The sequence below is a fragment of the Coregonus lavaretus genome (genome assembly GCF_964263955.1).
Source record: "Coregonus lavaretus genome assembly, chromosome: 20".
In the NCBI taxonomy this organism is placed as follows: Eukaryota; Metazoa; Chordata; class Actinopteri; order Salmoniformes; family Salmonidae; genus Coregonus; species Coregonus lavaretus.
In genome coordinates this window covers 43,256,914-43,271,011 of record NC_140007.1, presented here as the reverse complement: position 1 = coordinate 43,271,011, position 14,098 = coordinate 43,256,914, and the positions used below count along the sequence as shown (strand labels likewise).

At 44.8% G+C, this 14,098-nt stretch overlaps 1 protein-coding gene across 1 annotated transcript in view; it reads right to left on the bottom strand.

Moving 5' to 3' along the window:
• The window catches only part of LOC311148030 (tumor necrosis factor receptor superfamily member 5-like), a 195,006-nt gene that overhangs the window by 47,389 nt on the left and 133,519 nt on the right, over positions 1-14,098 (bottom strand). The window lies entirely within an intron of this gene.

Here is a 14,098-nt window from a genome sequence, read left to right as displayed (position 1 = left end):
GGCCATTGTCAGAGTTCCTGAAGCAGATCCTTTGACTTTCCCGAAGCAGATCCTTTGTTTGCTCTCCCCAGGGCAACTGAACTGATTCTAGCGGCTGACCCTAAACATCGCCTGCGGAGGAGAGGCCTGCTGGTTCGACTTAGGAGGCGCGCACACCACCCACCGCTTCCAAGGATACTACTAATGTTCAGTCTTTGGTTAACAAGGTCGACGAACTACGGGCAAGGATTTCTTTCCAGAGAGACGTCAAGGCCTGTAACATACTCTGTTTCATGGAAACATGGCTCTCTTAGGATATTCTGTCGGAATCGGTCCAGCCAGATGGGTTCTCAGTTCATCGCGCAAACAGGAGTAAATATCTCTCCGGGAAGCAGAAGGGCAGAGGTGTGTGTTTCATGATTAACGACTCATGGTGTAATTGTAGTAACATACAGGAACTCGAGTCCTTCTGTTCACCCGACCTAGAATATCTCACAATGAAATGCAGACCGTATTATCTCCCAAGATAATTTTCTTCGGTTATAGTCACGTCCATGTATATTCCCCCTCAAGCCGATACCACGACGGCCCTCATAACTTCACTGGACCTTATGCAAACTGGAAACCACATATCCTGAGGCTGCATTTATTGTAGTCGGGGATTTTAACAAAGCAAATTTGAGAACTAGGCTATTTGAACTTCCGGGATGGTTATAAGACCCTCCCCCGCCCTCCTTTCGGCAAATCTGACCACGACTCCATTTTGGTTCTCCCTTCATATAGGCAGAAACTCAAACAGGAAGTACCCGTGCTAAGGACTATTCAACGCTGGTCTGACCAATCGGAATCCACGCTTCAAGATTGTTTCGATCATGCGGACTGGGATATGTTCCGGGTAGCTTCCAAATCTTTTTTTTTTTTTTTTGACCTACACTGAAACGTTGACTGAGTTTATCAGGAAGAGTATAGGTGATGTTGTGCCCACAGTGACTATTAAAACCTACCCTAACCAGAAACCGTGGTTAGATGGCAGCATTCGTGCAAATCTAAAAGCGCGAACCACTGCATTCAACCATGGGAAGGTGACTGGGAATATGGCAGAATACAAACAGTGTAGCTACTCACTCTGCAAGGCAATTCAACTGGCAAAACATCAGTATAGAGACAAAGTGGAATCGCAATTCAACGGCTCAGACACGAGACGCATGTGGCAGGGTCTACAGACAATCACGGACTACAAAAGGAAAACCAGCCACATCGCCGACATCTCGCTTCCAGACAAGCTAAACACCTTTGCCCGCTTTGAGGATAACACAGTGCCACTGACGAGGCCCACTACCAAGGACTGTGGCCTCTCCTTCTCCATGGCCGACGTGATTAAGACAGTTAAGCATGTTAACCCCCGCAAGGCTGCCGGCCCAGACGGCATCCCTAGCTGTGTCCTCAAGAGCATGCGCAGACAAGCTGGCTGGTGTGTTTATGGACATATTCAATCTCTCCCTTTCCCAGTCTGCTGTTCCCACATGCTTCTAGATGGCCACCATTGTTCCTGTACCCAAGAAAGCAAAGGTAACTGAACTAAATGACAATCACCCTGTAGCACTCACCTCTGTCATCATGAAGTGCTTTGAGAGACGAGTCAAGGATCATATCACCTCTACCTTACCTGTCACTCTAGACCCACTTCAATTTGCTTACCGCCCCAATAGATCCACAGACGATGCAATCGCCATCACACTGCCCTATCCCATCTGGACAAGAGGAATACCTATGTAAGAATGATGTTCATTGACTTTAGCTCAGTATTCAACACCATAGTACCCTCCAAGCTCATCATTAAGCTTGAGGCCCTGGGTCTGAACCCCGCCCTGTGCAACTGGGTCCTGGACTTCCTGACGGGCCGCCCCCAGGTGGTGAACTTCGCTGATCCTCAACACTGGGGCCCCACAAGGGTGCGTGCTCAGCCCCCTCCTGTACTCGCTGTTCACCCATGACTGCGTGGCCAAACACGCCTCCAACTCAATCATCAAGTTAGCAGACGACAACAGTAGTAGGCTTGATTACCAACAATGACGAGACCGCCTACAGGGAGGTGGTGAGGGCTCTGGGAGTGTGGTGCCCGGAAAATAACCTCTCACTCAACATCAACAAAACAAAGGAGATGATCGTGGACTTCAGGAAACAGCAGAGGGTGCACCCCCCTATCCACATCGACGGGGCCGCAGTGGAGGTGGAAAGTTTCAAGTTCCTTGGTGTACACATCACCGACAAACTGAAATGGTCCACCCACGCAGACAGTGTGGTGAAGAAGGCGCAACAGAGCCTCTTCAACCTCAGGAGGCTGAAGAAATTCGGCCTAGCACTTAAAACCGTCACAAACTTTTACAGATGCACAATTAAGAGCATCCTGTCGGGCTCTATCACCGCCTGGTACGGCAACTGCACCGCCCACAACCGCAGGGCTCTCCAGAGGGTGGTGCTGTCAGCACCCGATGTCACAGGAAGATCAAAAAGAGCATCAAGGACTTCAACCACCCGAGCCACTGCCTGTTCACCCCGCTATCATCCAGAAGGCGAGGTCAGTATAGGTGCATCAACGCTGGGACCGAGAGAATGAAAAACAGCTTCTATCTCAAGGCCATCAGACTGTTAAATAGCCATCACTAGCACATTAGAGCCTATTGAAATCACTGGCCACTTTAAGAAATGGAACACTATTCACTTTAATAATGTTTACATATCTTGCACTACTCATCTCATATGTATATACTGCATTCTATTCTATAACATTCTACTGTATCTTAGTCCATGCCACTCTGTCGTTGCTTGTCCATATGTATATATTCTTAAATCCCATTCCTTACTAGTTTTGTGCGTACTGGGTATATGATGTGAAATTGTTAGATATTACTTGTTAGATATTACTGCACTGTTGGAGCTAGAAGCACAAGCATTTCGCTACACCCGCTATATCTGCTATACACGTATGTGACAAAATTTGATTTGAGTTCAGACGCAACCCCATGTCTTGCGAAGACTGATTTCAGGTAGGTGATTACATCTTTGCTGGAGGTAATTGGCAGTGTTGCTACTTCAGGGTAGTTTGAGAAGTAGTCGGTAACAACAATGTGACTTTTGCCATTGCAGTCAAAAGGTCAACTCCAACTTAGTAGTAAGGGTTGGTTGGGTAACTGGATGAGCCAATAGCGGTTCTGCTTCCTGCTTTGGCCTGGAGGTCAAACACAGTTCACATGAAGCAGTGGTCTGGCTGATTTCCTGGTTCATTCTTGGCCAGTACATTACTTCTCGTGCTCGTCGTTCACATTTTCCACAACCCAAGTGGCCCTCGTATTTTCTGTAGCATTTCTTTGCGTAGTGTCATGGGAATTTACATTTACATTTACATTTTAGTCATTTAGCAGACGCTCTTATCCAGAGCGACTTACAGTTAGTGAATACATTTTTTTTTTTATACTTGTTGCCTTTGAACACCATGTCATCCACAACAGTGAGCTCTGCTCTGCTCATCCAGTAATCCTGTGTTCTCCTTGGACAGTTGTTTTTCTGTGCAGGCCATCCTATCAGTATTGTTTCTTTCAACTGTCATTGTTTGGTCAGCTGCTGTCTCTCTTTTGATCTGCGCCATTCTCTCAGAAGACACTGGAAGTGATGCAACGATCATGTCGACGAAGGCCTGAATCTGTGTTTTTCTGCGTGTCGGCGCTCTCTTTCTTGTCGACTGCTCGAGAAAGAGTGTCGGCGGCGAACATGAACTTTCCCGGGGTGTAGATCATCTTCACATCATACTTTTGCAGTCTGATCAACATTCTCTGGATTCTCATTGGACAATCATTAAGTGGCTTAGACATGATTGACACCAATGGTTTGTGGTCTGTTTCTACTTGGAAGACTTGTCCGTAGACGTATTGGTGAAACCTTTCACACACGTATGTGCTCGCCAGTAGTTCTCTCTATTTGTGCATATCTTGTTTCTGCGCCTGTCAAGGCTCTGGATGCATAAGCGACAGGTTGCCATGTGTCGTCATGCTTTTGCAAAATAACTGCTCCCAGGCCAAACTGTGATGCACCTAAGAAATCCTTGTGCTTTTCTCTGGATCATAGAACCTGAGCACTGGCTCTTCCGTGATTGCCTTCTTTAGGTTTTTGAAGCAGTTTTCCTGCTCATGGGACCATTCCCATTCGTTTTTCTGTTCCAGAAGACATCTGAGTGGAGCAGACTGTGCTGACAGTTCAAATCAAATCAAATAAAATTTTATTGGTCACATGCGCCGAATACAACAGGTGCAGACATTACAGTGAAATGCTTACTTACAGCCCTTAACCAACAGTGCATTTATTTTAAACAAAAAAAGTAAGAATAAAACAACAACAAAAAAAGTGTTGAGAAAAAAAGAGCAGAAGTAAAATAAAGTGACAGTAAGGAGGCTATATATACAGGGGGGTACCGTTGCAGAGTCAATGTGCAGGGGCACCGGCTAGTTGAGGTAATATGTACATGTGGGTAGAGTTAAAGTGACTATGCATAAATACTAGGAACTTGAAGCTCTCAACCTGTTCCACTACAGCCCCGTCGATGAGAATGGGGGCGTGCTCAGTCCTCTTTTTTTTTCCTGTAGTCCACAATCATCTCCTTTGTCTTGGTCACGTTGAGGGAGAGGTTGTTGTCCTGGCACCACACGGCCAGATCTCTGACCTCCTCCCTATAGGCTGTCTCATCGTTGAGGTATGAACTTTGCAAGGTAGGTGATCATGCCCATGAAGCGTCTCACATCGTCCTTGTTCTTCGGGCGCTCCATGATGTTGATGGCTGATGTTTTCCTCAGGACTGGTTTGACTCCATCCTCTGAAAGTACGTCTCCCACGAAGGTAAGTGTTTTCACACCAAACTCGCATTTGTCCTTGTTTAGTTTCAGGTTGACTTTCCGTGTCAGGTCCAGCACTTGTCTCACTCGCGCGTTGTGTTCTTTTGTGGACCCCCAGACAATAATGTCGTTCATCATGGTCTCTACTCCTGGAATGTGCTTGAAGATCATGTGAATAGTCTTGTGGTAGACCTCTGGTGCTGAGAGAATCCCATATGGTAGACGAAGAAATCTGTACCTGCCCTCAGGTGTGTTGGATGTCCAGAGCCTTGAGCTTGCATCATCTAGCTTCATTTGCCAAAGTCCTGATGAGGCGTCAAGCTTACTGAACCACTTTGCTCCAACAAACTGCAACATTCTCTTCTCTGGTTGGCAACTTGAAATGCTTGAAAGCTTTGCTGAGATCTCTCGGGTCTAGACATATCCGGAGATCGCTGTTCTTTTTCACCACAATAACCAGTGAGCTTACCCAATCTGTAGGTTCATCCATTTTTGTGATGACGTCCATCTTTTCCATGCGTCCGAGTTCCTCCTTGAGCTTTTTCCTCAGTGCAAATGGAACTTTTCTGTACAACTGGAGTAATTTTGTCATCAGTACATATTGTGTTCTTCAGGTAAACATCCGAGACCCTCACACACGTCCTCGTACTCAGCCAGTAGCGACTCTTGGTAATTTTCAGTCACTACATACTCTTTTCACCAAATTGAGCTTTTCACATGCTCTGATTCCTAGAATAGACTGTACACTCTCTTCCACGATCAGCAGCTGTGCTTTGAACTGTTTTCCTTTGTGCTGTAAAGTTACTATGCAGATTCCTTTAACTGGTACGTTCTCCCCAGTATAACCAGTAACCTTCCTTTAACTGGTACGTTCTCCCCAGTAAAACCACTAACCTTCCTTTAACTGGTACGTTCTCCCCAGTATAACCACTAACCTTGATTTAACTGGTACGTTCTCCCCAGTATAACCACTAACCTTGATTTAACTGGTACGTTCTCCCCAGTATAACCACTAACCTTCCTTTAACTGGTACGTTCTCCCCAGTATAACCACTAACCTTCCTTTAACTGGTACGTTCTCCCCAGTATAACCACTAACCTTGATTTAACTGGTACATTCTCCCCAGTATAACCACTAACCTTGATTTAACTGGTACGTTCTCCCCAGTATAACCACTAACCTTCCTTTAACTGGTACGTTCTCCCCAGTATAACCACTAACCTTGATTTAACTGGTACGTTCTCCCCAGTATAACCACAAACCTTGATTTAACTGGTACGTTCTCCCCAGTATAACCACTAACCTTGATTTAACTGGTACGTTCTCCCCAGTATAACCACTAACCTTGATTTAACTGGTACGTTCTCCCCAGTATAACCACTAACCTTCCTTTTAACTGGTACGTTCTCCCCAGTATAACCACTAACCTTCCTTTAACTGGTACGTTCTCCCCAGTATAACCAGTAACCTTGATTTTTACAGGGTGTATTTTGCTCTTCACTTTCAGTGTTTTGTAGTCATCCAGCGACAACAGGTTTACCTGAGCTCCAGTATCGAGCTTGAATGGTATTATAGTTTCATTCAGTCAATGGCACAATCCATTCAGCTTTTACTGCATTGCATATTTCCACAGAATCAACAAAGAATCCTTCAGTCTCCTCTTTTTCTTTGTAGCCTCAGCTTTGCAGCATTTTGAGAAATTATTATTTTTCCCACAGTTGTTACACGATTTACCATATGCAGGGCAATTTTTTGGGCTTGTGGGTAACTCCATTATCCACACGTAGTGTTTTCATTTCTCTTTTGCTTGTTTTTGTTTTGTAAAGCGTTGTGTTGCTCCTCTCTTTTTATTGTACTGACGTCTCATCCCTGCTCAGCTCTTTAGCTTGTGCTCTGGTGGTTTCAGCTGCTCCACACATTCACTGCTTTATCCAAAGTTAAATCTTGCTCACGCAGCAATCTCTCCTCGAGTCCATTATCAAGTATGCCACAGACTATCCTGTCTTTCACTAGTGAGTCTTTCACATTTTCAAATTCACACGTTTTGCTCAGTGTGTTCAGCTCAGCCAAGTACTGGTCAAAACTGACTCCCTGTTTCTGATCATGAGAGGAAAAACTTGTATCTCTCAAACGTGACGTTCTGGCTTGGTACAGTCAATGTCAAGTTTGCGTCATCTAGCTGAAAGCTATTGTAAATGTCCAATGCATCCTCTCCATTAACATGCAGAAAAATTGAAGCTTTCAATTTGTCGTCATCTCCCCCTGCTCCACTGGCTGCTAGGTAGATATTGAATCTCTGCTTGAAACGTTTCCAATTGTCAGTTAGATTGCCTGTTAACTGCATAAGAGTAGGAGGACTAAGCCTATCCGTGACGGGAAACAGGAACAGTTTCAATTTCTCTTACTTCAGTAGGTTGCTCGTCAACAGATTCCAGTGCTGCTGTGGCTCGTTGGCATCGCTCTTGCAAGCTAGCATCTTCGACTACTCATTTCACTTGACTTGTGGTAGACTGTTCAATTTTCGTTGTGGAAATTTGCAGAGTTACTCCTTTCTTTTCTCTGTCTCGTCATAGCAACTACCAATCTGACACCATCTTATGTTTGTTCCTTTAACTAATGACAAACCGGGGCGTAGGTTGAACTACTTTTAATAAACTGATACTTCAGCTAGCAATCTCCTTGTGTAGCCATGCAAGGCATACTTCAACTTCCCCCCCCTCGCATAGCCTGCTGGGTAACGTAGTCTTCATGTTATTAACACATAACAACACATTGAGGACTTGGTGGACTGTATATTCTGTAGGGTTAGGTTTTACTTAGCACTATGTGTTCTCTCCCAGGTGCTTGTAAGGGCACAGATGACAGACCGGTATGATTCCAGTTGAGGTTGTTTAATGACGCTGATTCAATCAATTTTCAATCAATCAATTTTATTTTATATAGCCCTTCTTACATCAGCTAATATCTCGAAGTGCTGTACAGAAACCCAGCCTAAAACCCCAAACAGCTAGTAATGCAGGTGTAGAAGCACGGTGGCTAGGAAAAACTCCCTAGAAAGGCGAAAACCTAGGAAGAAACCTAGAGAGGAACCAGGCTATGAGGGGTGGCCAGTCCTCTTCTGGCTGTGCCGGGTGGAGATTATAACAGAACCATGCCAAGATGTTCAAAAATGTTCATAAGTGACAAGCATGGTCAAATAATAATCAGGAATAAATCTCAGTTGGCTTTTCATAGCCGATCATTAAGAGTTGAAAACAGCAGGTCTGGGACAGGTAGGGGTTCCATAACCGCAGGCAGAACAGTTGAAACTGGAATAGCAGCAAGGCCAGGCGAACTGGGGACAGCAAGGAGTCACCACGGCCAGTAGTCCCGACGTATGGTCCTAGGGCTCAGGTCTCTCAGTTGGCTTTTCATAGCCGATCATTAAAGAGTTGAAAACAGCAGGTCTGGGACAGGTAGGGGTTTCGTAGCCGCAGGCAGAACAGTTGAAACTGGAATAGCAGCAAGGCCAGGCGGACTGGGGACAGCAAGGTGTCATCATGCCCGGTAGTCCTGACGTATGGTCCTAGGGCTCAGGTTCTCAGAGAGAAAGAGAGAACGAGAGAATTAGAGAGAGCATACTTAAATTCACACAGGACACTGGATAAGACAGGAGAAGTACTCCAGGTATAACCAACTAACCCCAGCCCCCCGACACATAAACTACTGCAGCATAAATACTGGAGGCTGAGACAGGAGCGGTCCGGAGACACTGTGGCCCCATCCGAAGAAACCCCCGGACAGGGCCAAACAGGAAGGATATAACCCCACCCACTCCGCCAAAGCACAGCCCCCGCACCACTAGAGGGATATCCCCAACCACCAACTTACAATCCTGAGACAAGGCCGAGTATAGCCCACAGAGGTCTCCACCACAGCACAAACCAAGGGGGGGGCGCCAACCCAGACAGGAAGATCACGTCAGTAACTCAACCCACTCAAGTGACGCACCCCTCCCAGGGACGGCATGAAAGAGCACCAGCAAGCCAGTGACTCAGCCCCTGCAACAGGGTTAGAGGCAGAGAACCCCAGTGGAGAGGGGAACCGGCCCGGCAGAGACAGCAAGGGCTGTTCGTTGCTCCAGCCTTTCCGTTCACCTTCACACTCCTGGGCCAGACTACACTCAATCATATGACCTACTGAAGAGATAAGTCTTCAGTAAAGACTTAAAGGTTGAGACCGAGTCTGCGTCTCTCACATGGGTAGGCAGACTGTTCCATAAAAATGGAGATCTATAGGAGAAAGCCCTGCCTCCCGCTGTTTGCTTAGAAATTCTAGGGACAATTAGGAGGCCTGCGTCTTGTGACCGTAGCGTACGTATTGGTATGTACGGCAGGACCAACTCGGAAAGATAGGTAGGAGCAAGCCCATGTAACGCTTTATAGGTTAACAGTAAAACCTTGAAATCAGCCCTTGCCTTAACAGGAAGCCAGTGTAGGGAAGCTAGCACTGGAGTAATATGATCAAATTTCTTGGTTCTAGTCAGGATTCTAGCAGCCGTATTTAGCACTAACTGAAGTTTATTTAGTGCTTTATCCGGGTAGCCGGAAAATAGAGCATTGCAGTAGTCTAACCTAGAAGTAACAAATGCATGGATTAATTTTTATGCATCATTTTTGGACAGAAAATTTCTGATTTTTGCAATGTTACGTAGATGGAAAAAAGCTGTCCTTGAAACAGTCTTGATATGTTCGTCAAAAGAGAGATCAGGGTCAAGAGTAACACCGAGGTCCTTCACAGTTTTATTTGAGACGACTTTACAACCATCAAGATGAATTGTCAGATTTAACAGAAGATCTCTTTGTTTCTTGGGACCTAGAACAAGCATCTCTGTTTTGTCCGAGTTTAAAAGTAAAAAGTTTTCAGCCATCCACTTCCTTATGTCTGAAACACAGGCTTCTAGCGAGGGCAATTTTGGGGCTTCACCATGTTTCATTGAAATGTACAGCTGTGTGTCATCCGCATAGCAGTGAAAGTTAACATTATGTTTTCGAATAACATCCCCAAGAGGTAAAATATATAGTGAAAACAATAGTGGTCCTAAAACGGAACCTTGAGGAACACCGAAATGTACAGTTGATTTGTCGGAGGACAGACCATTCACAGAGACAAACTGATATCTTTCCGACAGGTAGGATCTAAACCAGGCCAGAACTTGTCCGTGTAGACCGATTTGGGTTTCCAGTCTCTCCAAAAGAATGTGGTGATCGATGGTGTCAAAGGCAGCACTAAGGTCTAGTAGCACGAGGACAGATGCAGAGCCTCGGTCTGACGCCATTAAAAGGTCATTTACCACCTTCACAAGTGCAGTCTCAGTGCTATGATGGGGTCTAAAACCAGACTGAAGCATTTCGTATACATTGTTTGTCTTCAGAAAGGCAGTGAGTTGCTGCGCAACAGCTTTTTCTAAAATTTTTGAGAGGAATGGAAGATTCGATATAGGCCGATAGTTTTTTATATTTTCCGGGTCAAGGTTTGTCTTTTTCAAGAGAGGCTTTATCACTGCCACTTTTAGTGAGTTTGGTACACATCCGGTGGATAGAGAGCTGTTTATTATGTTCAACATAGGAGGGCCAAGCACAGGAAGCAGCTCCTTCAGCAGTTTAGTAGGAATAGGATCCAGTATGCAGCTTGAAGGTTTAGAGGCCATGATTATTTTCATCATTGTGTCAAGAGATATAGTACTAAAACACTTAAGTGTCTCTCCCGATCCCAGGCCCTCGCAGAGCTGTGCAGATCCAGGACAGCTAAGCCCTGGAGGAATACGCAGATTCAAAGAGGAGTCCGTAATTTGCTTTCTAATGGTCATGATCTTTTCCTCAAAGAAGTTCATGAATTTATCACTGCTGAAGTGAAAGCCATCCTCTCTTGGGGAATGCTGCTTTTTAGTTAGCTTTGCAACAGTATCAAAAAGAAATTTTGGATTGTTCTTATTTTCCTCAATTAAGTTGGAAAAGTAGGATGATCGAGCAGCAGTGAGGGCTCTTCGGTACTGCACGGTACTGTCTTTCCAAGCTAGTCGGAAGACTTCCAGTTTGGTGTGGCGCCATTTCCGTTCCAATTTCCTGGAAGCTTGCTTCAAAGCTCGGGTATTTTCTGTATACCAGGGAGCTAGTTTCTTATGACAAATGTTTTTCGTTTTTAGGGGTGCAACTGCATCTAGGGTATTGCGCAAGGTTAAATTGAGTTCCTCAGTTAAGTGGTTAACTGATTTTTGTCCTCTGACGTCCTTGGGTAGGCAGAAGGAGTCTGGAAGGGCATCAATGAATTTTTGTGTTGTTTGAGAATTTATAGCACGACTTTTGATGCTCCTTGGTTGGGGTCTGAGCAGATTATTTGTTGCGATTGCAAATGTAATAAAATGGTGGTCCGATAGTCCAGGATTTTGTGGAAAAACATTAAGATCTACAACATTTATTCCATGGGACAAAACTAGGTCCAGAGTATGACTGTGGCAGTGAGTAGGTCCAGAGACATGTTGGACAAAACCCACTGAGTCGATAATGGCTCCGAAAGACTTTTGGAGTGGGTCTGTGGACTTCTCCATGTGAATATTAAAATCACCAAAAATTAGAATATGATCTGCTATGACTACAAGGTCTGATAGGAATTCAGGAAACTCAGAGAGGAACGCTGTATATGGCCCAGGAGGCCTGTAAACAGTAGCTATAAAAAGTGATTGAGTAGGCTGCATAGATTTCATGACTAGAAGCTCAAAAGATGAAAACGCCATTTTTTTTTTTGTAAATTGAAATTTGCTATCGTAAATGTTAGCAACACCTCCGCCTTTGCGGGATGCACGGGGAATATGGTCACTAGTGTAACCAGGAGGTGAGGCCTCATTTAACACAGCAAATTCATCAGGCTTAAGCCATGTTTCAGTCAGGACAATCACATCAAGATTATGATCAGTGATTAGTTCATTGACTATGACTGCCTTTGAAGTGAGGGATCTAACATTAAGTAACCCTATTTTGAGATGTGAGGTATCACGATCTCTTTCAATAATGGCAGGAATGGAGGAGGTCTTTATCCTAATAAGATTGCTAGGGTGAACACCGCCATGTTTAGTTTTGCCCAACCTAGGTCGAGGCACAGACACAGTCTCAATGGGTATGGCTGAGCTGACTACACTGACTGTGCTATTGGCAGACTCCACTAAGCTGGCAGGTTGGCTAACAGCCTGCTGCCTGGCCTGCACCCTATTTCACTGTGGGGCTAGAGGAGTTAGAGCCCTATCTATGTTGGTAGATAAGAGGAGAGCACCCCTCCAGCTAGGATGGAGTCCGTCACTCCTCAGCAGGTCAGGCTTGGTCCTGTTTGTGGGTGAGTCCCAGAAAGAGGGCCAATTATCCACAAATGTTATCTTTTGGGAGGGGCAGAAAACAGTTTTCAACCAGCGATTAAGTGCTGAGACTCTGCTGTAGAGCTCGTCACTTCCCCTAACTGGGAGGGGGCCAGAGACAATTACTCGATGCCGACACATCTTTCTAGCTGATTTACACGCTGAAGCTATGTTGCACTTGGTGACCTCTGACTGTTTCATCCTAACATCGTTGGTGCCGACGTGGATAACAATATCTCTATACTCTCTACACTCGCCAGTTTTAGCTTTAGCCAGCACCATCTTTAGATTAGCCTTAACGTCGGTAGCCCTGCCCCCTGGTAAACAGTGTATGATCGCTGGGTGATTCGTTTTAAGTCTAATACTGCGGGTAATGGAGTCGCCAATGACTAGGGTTTTCAATTTGTCAGAGCTAATGGTGGGAGCCTTCGGCGTCTCAGACCCCGTAACGGGAGGAGTAGAGACTAGAGAAGACTCAGACTCAGACTCCGACTCGCTACATAATGGGGAAAACCGGTTGAAGGTTTCTGTCGGCTGAATGAGCGACACCGGTTGAGCATTCCAACAGTATTTCCCTCCAGAAGCCATGAGAAAGTTGTCCGGCTGCAGGGACTGTGCGGGGGGATTTATACTAACGTTACTGTCTGTACTTACTGGTGGCACAGATGCTGTTTCTTCCTTTCCTACACTGAGATTACCCTTGCCTAACGATTGCGTCTGAAGCTGGGCTTGTAGCACAGCTATTTTCGCCGTAAGGCGATCGTTCTCCTGTATATTATGAGTACAGCGACTGCAATTAGAAGACATCATGTTAATGTTACTACTTAGCTTCGGCTGTTGAAGATGTTGATGAACCATGTCCAGATAAAGCGTCCGGAGTGAAAAAGTTGAATAAGGGAAAAAAGTTGCGATGGAAAAAAGGAAAATAACGTAAAGTTGGCAGCTAAAACGCACAGGAAAATGACTCTTCTGTCTCGGGATAAACGTCCGGGGTGAAAAAGTTTAACGAAAAAAGATGAGTGAGGACAAAACTAAAAAGTTGGTAAATTTGTTGAACACAAAGATTGATTAAACGTTTATTAAAAGTAAAACGTGAATAGTTTGGCAGGTAGCCAAGTAGCAACAAACAGCACAGCAGTACGGAGACAATTCACAGAGCAGTAACGGCACAGTACAGTGTATGGCTTGACAATTGTGTTAACCAAGAGTTTGTGTGTGGTTCTGAAAAAGGGGAAATGAAATACAATAGTAAATGGCAGGTATAGGCTTAATACAACCTCCAATTACATAAGCTATTGTAGCCATATTATTTATAGGTTATCTGCTGCACAGGGCAATACAACCTAACATGGCTGTGACTAACCTAATGAATGATCAGAGGAGTGCAACTACACAGCACTACTGAGCAGCACCATCATCCTCACACAACTGCATGAACTTGAATGTATAATGCATCCACACGGCTCATTGCTAACAAAATACCCACATCATTTATACAGAATACATCCATATAACCACAGGGCATATACAGTGGGGGAAAAAAGTATTTAGTCAGCCACCAATTGTGCAAGTTCTCCCACTTAAAAAGATGAGAGAGGCCTGTAATTTTCATCATAGGTACACGTCAACTATGACCGACAAATTGAGAATTTTTTTCTCCAGAAAATCACATTGTAGGATTTTTTAATAAATTTATTTGCAAATTATGGTGGAAAATAAGTATTTGGTCACCTACAAACAAGCAAGATTTCTGGCTCTCACAGACCTGTAACTTCTTCTTTAAGAGGCTCCTCTGTCCTCCACTCGTTACCTGTATTAATGGCACCTGTTTGAACTTGTTATCAGTATAAA